Here is a 12,718-nt window from a genome sequence, read left to right as displayed (position 1 = left end):
GAGCATTTATCCTCTCTTACAGATATTTCTATGAATTTCCCAGGGTGTTTGTTAGAAGTTGCCTCATTTATATTGCCCTGGCACCTTTTATCTGTAAATATAAATTGCATGTCTGCATGTCCTTTGCATTGTGTCCTAAATGATTTCCCTACTCCTGTGTTTCTGAAAGAAGTGATCTATTTTCAAATGATGGGATCCATATCCTACTTAGCCTGTCAAGTAAACAAAGAGTTACAGTGATGGTAACTTTTCCTGCCCACCTTCTTTGACTGCAGATCAGCTGGCTCCCAGTTGAAGCAGCAAGGTAAAGATGAAATAAGAGAAGCTCAGGGTGTGCAGTGGAGAGAGCAGCTATTCTGTTTAAGAAACGGTGTTCATTTAGGGAGTTGTTGCTAGCTTTGTCAAAAGGCATTTGTCATGGCATCATGCTGCAGGCTTTTCCCTCCAGGCGGATTTCTGTGTACAGCATTCCAGCTGCAGATGCTGAACAGAGTGCAGGGCAGGTAAGAGCCACCAGCTAAGCATTGTAGCAGGAACACAGTAAATAAATTATCTCTGTCTACTGCTTGTCCACTGACCCCCCTTCTTCATCAATTGCTCTTAACAAAATGATAAAAATTCCCCTCCCCGCCCACCCCCCTTTCCCAGACTGAGATGCATACAAAAAGGAAATAGTCAGAGAGATGAGGGTTTGATGTGTGATGTCGCTGATAACATGAAAGATCTTAGCTCATTTTTTTTTATCTCTTTAAAACTGAGAGAGTAAATACACAAAAATATGATAAAATACCTCTTCTTTTGCCGTACTGATGCCATCCATGGTTTTTCTCTAGGAAAGTCTGCGTGTTTGCTACTGCCCATCCTACCAAGAAGGTTCGTGCCAAAAGTATCAATTCTTCAAATGGATGAAGTTGTGTTTCTAGAGGAGATGTCTTCTAGGAATATTTCCTACAGTTTCTTTAACAGTTACAGCAATCGTGCTAGTCCTGCACTACTCACTCTGTGAGTGTTACTCCCCAGCATGGACTAGGTGGGATGGATGTTTCACATATGAAAAGCTCTGCACTAAACAGCTGAGCATGGAATGTGTGTATATAAACTACTGACTTTCCCTTCTCCTTAATGTCTTTGCTAAAGCAACAAAATACACAGTAATTAGCAGTGAGTAGTTGCACAAGAATATAAATAAAATGCACACAAGAAAGTGTGCATTTTATCACTGATTATTTTTTGTTCCTGCTTGTGAATACCATCATTATTGGTATTAAATGTTATATTTTGCAGGTACCATAGGAATTCTTTGTCTATTTTCTCTTCACTTTCTTTAAAAACAGAATGGGTACCTAAATTGTTTGTGTACTTTCGCAAATGCCAACACATAGTCATTAAACCCATGCCTCTTCAGGAGGAGAGGAAAAAAGATGGAAACTTAACAATGCAAAAAAAATGGAAACTTAACAATGAAATCTTTCTAGTAGAATTGCCTGCCTAAACTTTTATCTCCTTCCTTTTCTTTCCTGACTCAGTGCTCTGGTTATTACTGCATGTTTCTCGTAAGAGCTAATACATCCAAATGCCAAGGACAAGCACATACTTCTGCAAGCATCTTGCTCTGTAACGTTATTAGGTGCTAATTTTTTATCCTTTTATTGTTTTTCTCAGCTCCAGCTTTTTCCTTTTTTTATATCGGTGTGTCTTGGTTTGGAAAGACAGGTGCCTGCTAAAGGAGACAGGAACCTCCCCTGAAATGGAGAATGCAAGCCTTCCCCACCCTTCCAAATTGCTATGAATTTTAAATAAGGGGCTCTCAGGCAAAAAACATAGGAGCAGGAAATAACAGTTCTTTAAAAGGGAAGGGAATAAATAAAAGGATAAAATAAAACAATGCAATACACTAGTACAGCACTGACAGAGTCAGAACACAACCTGACACCCTGTGGGTCAGGGTGTTGGCAGCAGTCCAGTTGGAAAAGGGGCTGCAGTCCTCCTGGAGTGTCAGGCGTGGTTCTGTTGGAGCAGGGGAGTCCTGTAGGAAAGGGGGGTATTCTTCCTCCACAGATCCGTGGAAGTAGAAGCAGCTGCTGTTCCTCTGGGGAGTCCAGTGGAGAAGAGCGGTGCTGGTGTGTCAGAATCTCCAGGTTATATCTGGGTAGGAATGCTTGGCTTCTCCCTCTGGGCGGAGCCTCTCACAATGGGATGTTACCGTTCTTATCAGTCATGGGGTGACATTCAATAGCCCCTTATCAGCAGATGTTCCCTGCTGAGGGACCTTGATTACGATCACTCAGGAAGAGAGATAAGGAGAATTGCCTACTTGACACCAGACAACTGCCAAACAGATGGCAATAGAATACATCTTGCCTTGCAATCTGGAACATGGTGGAACTGTAGAAATTCCTAATTTGACTTATACAAATGACCTCAATGATCCAACATCACAGAAGTTCATCCTGCAAGCAAACGCAATCCAAAATTATGTAAGTTTCCACATAAGTAGAAATATTTTGTAAATATTTATACAGAAGCAGTTGGGAATAAGGAGAGGGTTCGGGTTAGCCATTTTTTATTTCCCTTGGAAATAGTAAGTTTAAAGCAAAGGAAGGACCTTGGCAGTTTTCAGATTTAGAAATGCAGCTAGACAGATGGGGCTGTGTGTCTTAGAGTAAGGTCAATATTTTCTAGGTTATAAGGTTTCAGGGTTATGGACAAATTACTTGTCTTGAAGGAAATAGGAGAGTGGGTTTTGTTTTACTTTATTCAAAGTCTTTTCCATCTACATTTTCCTTTTTCTTTTTAATTTTACCTCCAATTCAATGCTTCACCTTTTAAATTTTCCTTATCACTCACAACAGTGCTTGCTTTCTTGCCCTTCTTATGAGTTTCTATTTGTGAGATCAGTACTGCTTCCTAGGTACGTGTGGACAGCAGCTTTGAAGACAAAGCTGTTCTCTGGTGGCCTGTATTTCCTAAAAGAACTAATCTGGTGTCTCAAAGCTGCTTTGTGCATAGCCAATACAAGTTAGTGATTCTGGAAGTTTAAAGACTGAAACAAAAATATAAATTCATAAAGACTTTTTTCACAACTAATTATCAAGAACTGCCTCAATGGCCTTGAAATGTGATGCAAAAAAGCAAATTTTTAGTTGAATTTAATGCACATTTATGATCCTTATTTGATACATTTTGTGAGAATTATGGACAGTGCTTGTAATGTGGAGGAGGGCAGCGAGGAAGAGGAAAGAATTAAAAAGACAAGCACTTTATAGTATTAGCAATTATGTAGGCTCTAAAATATAATTTTTTATTTTCTTTTACTACTATTTCATTGTCAGTTGGCAAACACATATGAATCTTACTTCTTGGGAAAGTACTACTTGAAGTCTGTAGTGGCTGCTTTCAGGTAGGTGCTGCTTCAGCATATGGTAGAAATTTGATATATTCAGCTGTTTTCCTGTTTTTCTTTAATCCATTTTGAATTTGCTATCTAGAAGAAAATGCATATCTCTGTAAGAGAACTAAAAATGCAGAAATGCATTTAAGTATATGATCTAAGCTAATAGAGATGAGTTGAAATTATCTCTAAACTACTGCTGGAAATCTTTAAGATCACATGAAGCATGTGGGTGAAGATGCAAAAGTGTGGAAAAGAGGCTGTGTAATGTGTCTCTTTAAAGAGTGGGAGAACAGAGAAATAAAGAGAGATTTTTACACCAATCTTTATAAGTTATAAGTTAACTTTCCAGAGGAAAGAAAATGCACAATGCATTTTTGTTCAAGATCTGAATTATGGATTAGAGTAGATGCTTATGAAATAGAAAAGTGTCACACAATAGAAAGATGGATGTATTTTAGAGGGATGTATTTGTAAGTGGTCCTGAAAAGCTGTAGAATATATATGGAGAAAAATAAAAACAAGAATATGAGTTAGCAGTGCCCTGGCAGCCAGGAGGGACATGACATCCTTGTCCTGGGGTCCATCAGGCACAGCATTGCCAGCCAGGTGAGGGAGGGAATTGTCCTGCTCTGCTCTGCACTGGGGCAGCCTCACCTCAAGTGCTGGGGGCAGTTTTGGGCACCACAATATAAAAAAATATTAATCTATTCGAGAATGTCCACAGGGGGGTTACAAAGATGGTGAAGGGACTTGAGGGGAAGCTGTGTGAGGAACAGCTGAGGTCACTTGGTCTGTTCAGCCTGGAGGAGACTGAGGGGAGGCCTCATTGCAGTTACAGATTCCTTGTGAGAGGAACAGGAGGGGCAGCTCTCTGATTTCTGCTCTCTGGTGACCAGTGACACTCCCAAGGGAATGGTCTGAAGTTGCATCAGGGGAAAATTAGGTTCAATATTAGGAAAAGGTTCTTTGCCCACAGGGTGATTGGGCACTGGAACAGGCTGCGCAGGGCAGTGGTCACAGCCCCAAGGCTGCCAGGGCTCAAGAAGCATTTGGACACTGCTCTCGGACCCAGGGTGTGACTCTTGGGGATGGTGCTTGCAGGGCCAGGAGTTCAACTGTAAAGTTGATCCTTGTGGGTCCTTTCAACTCAGAATAGTCTGTGATTCTGTGAAGATCTGAATGGAGATAATTAAACAGACATGTGGATTACCTAAATTGCTTTTTTTGTGAAAAAAATGGCTGGGGGGATGATTGTTGCTCAAAAGCTGACTTTTGAGTCAAAGTCACAAAATACTCTGCGAGTTTTGTTTGTATTTGATGTTTTGTTGGTTGGTTGTCTTTGTTCTGGGGTTTTTAAGTGTCACACTAGGATGTAAGACAGGAATTTGAAAATACCTTCCCAATCACCAGTGGGAAGGCTTCAGATAGCGTACTGTACTTAAATTAGGTGTTGCATGTCAAAGAAGATAGGAAACATTCAAAAGTTGTCAGAAACAGTGACCAAAAGGTAATCCAAGATCAGAGAGTACAGCACAAGTCTCTCTGTCACTGGATACTAGCAAAACCAAGGTAGATAAATGTCTGACAGAAATGGCACAGAAACATCCAAGTGACCTCTAGTAAGGAGTGTAGCATGAGGCTGTTGGTCTGCTGTTTGTGTTAAAAATTTACAGATGATTTTTCTTCAGTTTGTAATCCAGATCAATTGAACTGTCGTGATGGGAAGTGTAAACCTCAGTATAAGTCTTGTAAAGATGATGACAGCTGCAGACAGGACAGTGATGAAAACAACTGCTGTAAGTATGTAATTTTAGGTATTTTCCAAAAGATGGTAGAAGGCAGAAGCAGGAATATGCCTATTTTAATGATTATATGAGTTGTTTCTAGATTTTTTTTTTTCATGGCACAAAGTAAAAGTTTCATAATTGTGAATAACTGCATAAATCATGCAGAGTAAAACTAGGTTTGGGGAGAGTTTAGACAATTAATGAAGAAAAATCCAAGATAACAGGGATTTTAGTAAGAAAACCAAACCACATTTTGCTGGTGATCCTGTTGGAAGAGCACTTTTCCCCCAAATACTGTGAGATCAGTACCGCATAATTTAAGGAAGAGGGACATAGTAGGCTGGGGACTTTTGCCACATTTACTGTAGGTCCTTATGTACTGTAGATCCTCACTGGTAGTGGACGTTGCTGATACTACCAGTGGCTCCCTAGTGACTTGCTTCATTTTGCTTATGTACTTTTTGTCTTGCTTTCAATCTTGGGGTAACCAGGAGTAAATATTTTTTGAAAAAAACCTACCTCCCACTGTTTAGAGGTCCTTGTAAACAACTGGTAATAAAAACAATAGTAATGGAAGCCAATTGCTGAGATCTGTAAGGATTCCCACATAGTAAACTGTGATAGTCCTTAGTCAGAAATTTATTGGATGGAGGTATAAAGCTCTTCTGCAGTTTTCTCAATTTCACTTGAAAATGAAAAGATGCTGTGAATATTTATGATTTATAATGCCAGTGGTTCTGATGAAGGCAAAGAACAGATCTGAGAAGCCTCACTTACTCAGGTTAGAGTTTTGTAAAATAGGAGTGTGGACAGTTGCAGGGTCTTCTTTTTTGTCAGGGACAGTGGAGACTGAAATTAGTGTGATCATTAATTAGAGTGGATCATTCCCCTGTCCCCTCTCCATAGAGGGACCAGGTTACATTAGTACAGACTACTACTTTTAAGCAGGCTAGAATGTATGGCTTTGACAACTTGCTGAATGCGCAAGGTGTTGTTAATTTGAAAGCATGACTCCAAACATGTGACACTATCTTCTCTCTCTTATTTCAGCCCACAAAAGTTGTTCCCGTTATGCATACAAATGCCTCAATGGAAAATGCTCACTGAAACCAAATCCTGAGGGTGATGGGAAAAGAGACTGTGCAGATGGATGAGATGAAATTAACTGTGGTGTGGTAATATTTATTTTAAAATTTGTTAGTTAGTTGGGAAACTAAATCAGCAATTTGTGTTACTTTTAAGCATTACTGGATTAAGAATTTGTCAATCAAATATGAATTTTAAAAAATTAATTTCCTGGTAACACTGTATGCAAATGTCTATCTTGAATTTTGCACTGTTTTTTTAAAATCAGTTCATCCATTCTGTCTATGATGACTTATTTCAAGCAATGCACTTCCTGGATAAGCTGGTAGGTCTTGCTGCTTTTTTGAGCTGAATGAAATGCAGTCAAGCTGCGTTTGTAAGGAGGGAATAGAGACAAGAATTATTCAAGTGAACTTTTAAACTGTGCTTAACCTCTTTTTGAATTATTCAACTCTTTTGAAAGCTACACAGGAAGATAGACAATGACTGCTTTATATCTGACCTTCCCATTGAGTGAAATTGGGCAAGTACTCACCTTTTTACCAATTCCACAGTAAGGTCTAAGGGCAAAAGTTTGTCAAGCATGGCAAAGTGAATTAACTGGTGGGCTTCTTACAAATTTATTAAATTATTTCTGTTGGCTTGTGTAAGACGCCAGCTTAGAAAAAACAGAATCGTTGGAGGTGAAGATGCAAGATCTGAGAAGCAGCCTTGGCAAGCAAGTTTACAGATGGGGGCATGTGCCCATGTGTGTGGTGCATCTGTGATCTCCAACAGGTGGCTCATATCTGCTGCCCATTGCTTCCTGGATTCTGATTCTGCAAGGCATGAGGAAATGATACTGTTCTAGAGTATTTGCAGTTTAATAACCTTACAAAGGTGCTTTCAATAATTTGTGGAAGCTCTTCCTTGTCTAGATAAGTTGATCCAGGTAATAACTTGGTGACATGACTTCACTACATAAACACTTGGTGTTGTCTTCTGGCATCAGAAGTCTTCAGGTTTTGAAGTTATTCTTTTGCTTCCATTGCCAGTAAATCCTGCATGACAGAACACTGTTCTGTTAGATGTAGGGTAAATGCCATTTTTCTTTCCCTTCTTCTTTTCAAAAGGCAGGAGTTTTCTGAGTAGAACTATGGCCTTTTATCCCAATACATGTCCTATATATTGATCAATGAGTGAAAACCTCATTGATGTTCAGTTTAGGTTTCAGTGGAAATTCAAAATGCATATCTCCTACATGTGTTAAGAAGGAGACAGAGTTTAAGAACATGCTTTTATGAATTCCAAAGCACGAGGCATAGCAAGGAGTTGCTCTTATAGATCCAGGAAATGAATTAATTTCATAATAGCAAGTAAAAACATTGCTTAATGTTTTAGCAGACAGAGACTAGAGTGCATCTATCTTCTCTAGTCATATTCTACTCCATGCACTATGGTTTTGAGGAACGTCCTCAAATACTGAAAAGCAGTTAAAATGGAGTGAACTAACATTGCGTTGCTTTCCAATGGGATGTTCTAAAAAATACTTTTTTTTACAGATACTCTGTTCCAATGGGATGGAGAGTGTACATGGTCTCACATACTATAAATGAAAAGAACAATCACGTAGCTATGAGGTCAATCATAAGGACTGTTGTCTAGCCACAGTATGACCAAACTATTTCAGACTATGACATTGCTCTGTTGGAAATGGAGACACCTGTACACTTCAGTGAGCTGGTACAGCCCATTTGTTTACCCAGCGCCTCTAGAGTGTTTCTTTATGGAACTGTCTGCTATGTAACTGGCTGGGGAGCCATAACAGAAAATAGTATGTTCATTTCTTGGATATGCTTTTTGCAAGTTTGGCTTAGTTTTAAACTCTAGCAAGGGAATATTTATACTTGTAAGCAAAAAAAACCCCAAAAAACCACAAAACCCCATGATGTTTACTTAGTGTGTCTATAAAAAGCCAGAAAAGATCTCCTTAGCTACAGTCTGTGAATTCTGAATGGTTGTTTGGATAGCAAGTGATAAGTGACAAAATGCATACTCAGATCATTGAAAAGCAAATTATTATAGATTTATAAAAATGTGCCCATTTTCATGTTCATCACTCATTTAACCTGATGAATAGAACCTTGCAAGTAAAGAGATCAGTAACTTTCAACTATTGCAGAGAATGAATTTGTTTCTGATTGACAACATAGAGCCATAAGCAGCAAGAATTGCAATTGCAAAAAAAAATGAGAAGGATCTTTCATTTTCTCTGTCTTAATCAAACGCCCCATGAAGAGTTCTGCCTCTGTGTAGCTTGGAGCAGCCAGCTGCAGTGGGGAGGCAGAAAAAAAGCACACTGAGTCAGAGAGGGGTGGTAAGGGAGCCTGTGGGATCCTTGCCCTGTCTCAGCATTAAACAGCTTGAAACCTAGGCTTGGGCAGCATCTCGGCATATCAGAGGTATCAGGATATTTAGCTCACAAGGGCACCTTATGTCAATACCATAGTTCAGAATTAAAGGCTTAGCCTTATTTGTGAGTTACAGACTGTTCTTTGGGTTCTTTTAAAAATTATTTGTTTTTCCATGCTCAGCTTTATTCCTCAGTTTCCTCCCTAGAACTGAGAGGATGGAAAACAATATAGAAATTGCATTTTGTAGGACTGGGATGTTGTTTGGAGTACAGCCATGGTTTAAATAATAACAAAAAGCTTCAGGCATAATTTGAAATGGCATTCAAATTTAGTTACCCTGTGTGCAGTCTCATCTTACAATTTGCATGGCACTTTTACTACTTTCTGGCAGAATAAGGTCACAAGAATAAAGGCTAGGGAAATGGAAAAGTGGAACGTCTATGGCTATTGGGTAGTGTGAACAACCCAGCTTTCAAAAATTTGGGCAGGCACCATTTGAAAGAAAGGGAATTACTCTGCTGTCATTAGATGGATAGATTTTGAGTTGGAAGCAATTCTCTTTTGTTTTGATAACTGGTATCTCTATAAGAAATTTGTGCCACCTTAACCTCTGCAATATCCTTTGTATTTTTTTCTAGGTCATCTTGCCAAAACACTGCAGGAAGCTCGAGTGAGAATGCTTAACCAAAGTGTTTGTAACAAGCTCTATGATGATCTTATTACTTCACGTATGCTGTGTGCTGGGAACCTTAATGATGGTGTTGATGCATGCCAGGTAATCTGGAACTGGTAGGAAAACTACAAAGGAATGGGGTTTTTTTCATTGGAAAACTCTTCAGTTTTAGGTTGTTTGTGAGGTGGATTTTTTTTGTTGCTGTTGTTGTTTGGGTTTTGGTTTTTGGTTTTTCTTTTTTATTGAGTGTGAGTTTATGGTTAATTTAACATGGCAACTAAATGCCCCCCAAAATAAGGAAGAAAATTCATCATGGATAATCTCTGACTCTCTTGAGAAATATCATTTTGCAAATGCAAGGGGTAAAATGTGTCAAGAAAAATTATTTTTCTTCTTCAATGGTTATATTTCATACCAGAGAACAAAAAAATAAAGATAAAAAGAATCATCTGCAATAAAAGGTCCACCTGTGAATTGTGCTATTTGTATTAATTTCAACTTTTTTAATATCTGGGTGTGGAATTGCTAAAATACTGTAAAAGTATGATGAGCAATGTATTGTTACAGTTGCAAAGAAATACAAAAGGAAAAGGTAAGCTAGCAATGGTGCTTTTTAATTTCAAACATTCATTCATGTGTATAATTACAAGTTGTGACTACATCACAGTAGTCTAAGTTATAAACCCCAGCTTGTTTACGCACCCAATCAGAAACTGCTTTTTGGTCAAACTTCCCTGTCCTGACACTGCCTTCTTTCTCCTAGTACACTAGTTGTGTACTTCATTGGTGTTCAAATTTCTGATGATGAATATCAACTTTACAAACATGTTTTTTATACCAGTTACGATGTAAAGGGGATAGAAATTTGTTACTGAATATTAGAGTGAGGCTCTTTGGTATGAATTTTGTGTAATAGATAAATTTTATTATTTTAATGCAATAGGATAACTTTTGCAAGATTGTAGCTCATGATGGATCAAACTGCTTTAACACAATAGACTATTTGCAGAATTTTCTTATGGTGTCAAAGACCTAATTAAATTAATTATTATTTTTGTTAACATTATGTAGAGTTTGTCTGCAAACTTTGACCTCGGAATTATTTTGCTAAAATATGTTAGAGGGGTGGTGTTCCTCCAAAAAATCTGTTGCTTAAGAAATGCCCTTGAATTTTCAGATGGGCATTTTTAACCAATTCAGCTGTATATTATACTGGACATTTTTCAGCATGATATGCTGTGTCTGAGTTTTAGCATGTTGGTCTGAGTTCTAGCATGTTGGCCCTCTGGGTCTTTAAGTTCTTACTCTGGGTAGCATCTTTGCTTTTTTCAGGGGTTTGTTGCCCCCCCCCCCCCCCCCCCCCCCCTCTTTCTGTCACTAGTATATATTATGTAATATATAGTATATAGTATGTGTTTCCTGTAGAGTGCTAGAGAGGAATGACACTGGGAGCTCAAGAAAGCCCCATAACATCCTAAACCTGCTTTACTCTGCTTTCAGACTTGTGAGGTAGTGGAAAGGTACAGCCCTGTTCTGTTTTATTCCTTCCTTCCTGGACATGTAAGCTGTGCATATGTTGCACAAGTTATGAGAAGCTTCCAAATACCTTTCACCTTTAGAGGACCTGATACATGAGAAATAAAAAAAAATCCTTTCATTGTGTTTTCTTATCACTTTAGGATGTTCTTTGATCTTGGTTCTTCTGCTTAGGATCCTTCCTTTCCCTAGTGGTACACAACCCCTTTGGTCTTTCAGAACCGGCTGAGTAATTGGCTGAGCCTCCTTTCTCAAGTCACTTTGGCACCAGTCTCTTGGATTATCAACATTTCTAGTACAACAGCAGCCTGAGAGAAAGGAAGAACTCTGGCTTCTTATCTCTAGATAATTTTGTACCACCATAATAGATAATTTTGTTTGGTTGAGTGATGAAAGCTTTCTGTTATTACTCTTTTCTCAGCACATGGCTTTCTCCTGACCTCTTACATGTTTTGGCTCCAGCTGGGGGCTCAAACAAGCCTCAGGGTCAATTTGGAGGCTGCTGACTGCCTTGTGTGCATTAGGAACAGCTGCAGAGAGGAGCTGCACTGTAGTTGCCCACACTTCTGTCAACAGACTAGGTCTGAGAAGGTTAAAGTAAACAAAGGCCAAAAAAAATTGATGAGGCCAAATGCACTTAGATCTTGTGAACTGAACTGAATGGAAATTTTTATTTTTCTACACTGCTGTGCAAACCTGCATGTTCTGTTTGAGAAGCCTGTTCTTCTTTGCACATTCCTTAGTCTTTGTTCCTTCTTCTGCCTCTACAAAGTAGTCTACTGTAGATTCAGTCTTGATTATAAAACTGCTGATAATACTTATTTGTGCCTGGTTTGTTTGTTGGGTTCGGGTTTGTTTTGGTTTGTTGGCTTTTTTTGATTTGGGGTGTGTGGTATCCTTCTGTTCCTATTTAACACACAGTATAAGAGATATGCCTTCAACCTATGAACAATTTATAGTAGATTTCAAATTGCAGTAGAATTCTCTATTTCAAGTTGTAGTACAATTCCCTATTTTCCTCCCTGTCTTCTTCTCTTCCTATTTGGGCTGTGGTGAGTTATCCTATGAATCCTGTAATAGGACATTATCAAGAAGCAATTTTATAAACGTCTTCTTGCCATTGGCTTTATATTGGTAAGTGTGCTACATCCATAATTTAAAATAATTGAAAAAATATGGCATCTGGATGGGTACATTATATCCAGAAGTAAGTTTTAATTAATATTTGAGAAAAAGAGGGGCAGGTATTTGCTGTTCTTAAATAACCTATTTTTTGTTACAGTGCTCTCTGTGTGTACACTAATGGCTGGACTTCCTTCATTTTAGGGAGATTCTGGAAGTCCCTTGGCCTGCACAGGGAAGGGTAATAGATGGTACCTTGCTGGCATCGTGAGCTGGGGAGAAGGGTGTGCTCAGCACAATTGTACTGGTGTGTACACCAAGGTGACAGCACTTTATGACTGGATCTGTTGAAATACAAACTGGTGAGCCAAGAACAGAATGCAGATCACCTCTGTGCGAAAGCTGCTTCTTGCTGTAGTCAATTTATGACTATGATGATACAACATGAAATCACCATTACTGTTCCTTGGTGAAAGAATACATTTTTTAATGAAGAAACTATCATTTGTGGTTCATCTAGCAATAACTGTTCAGCCTCAGAGGAACTCCAGGTTCCTTATGGATTCATCTTCTTATGGCTATTTGCAGAAACAGCACTGCCTTGGAAACAAAATAAAATGGATTATAATCTGTAGCAAAAATCCAGCCGTACCTTATTCGTAACCCTTCTCTCCTTCCTTGTCCCTTGTTATCTATATTTATTTCCACATATGCATATCTGGATAAA

General features: G+C 38.7%; 1 pseudogene across 1 annotated transcript; it reads left to right on the top strand.

The window, feature by feature from the left end:
• The first annotated feature begins 425 nt into the window (after positions 1–425).
• Positions 426–12,342, top strand: LOC311150995 (suppressor of tumorigenicity 14 protein homolog; annotated as a pseudogene). Its single transcript has 8 exons — positions 426–503; positions 834–873; positions 5,068–5,190; positions 6,232–6,356; positions 6,926–7,092; positions 7,809–8,080; positions 9,299–9,435; positions 12,196–12,342. The product of its transcript is annotated as a suppressor of tumorigenicity 14 protein homolog (transcript).
• Positions 12,343–12,718: the final 376 nt, after the last annotated feature.

Source organism: Fringilla coelebs, assembly GCF_963513975.1.
Source record: "Fringilla coelebs genome assembly, chromosome: 2".
NCBI lineage: Eukaryota > Metazoa > Chordata > Aves > Passeriformes > Fringillidae > Fringilla > Fringilla coelebs.
Note: the sequence above shows the minus strand (reverse complement) of the source record. Positions and strands in the feature narration are given on the sequence as shown.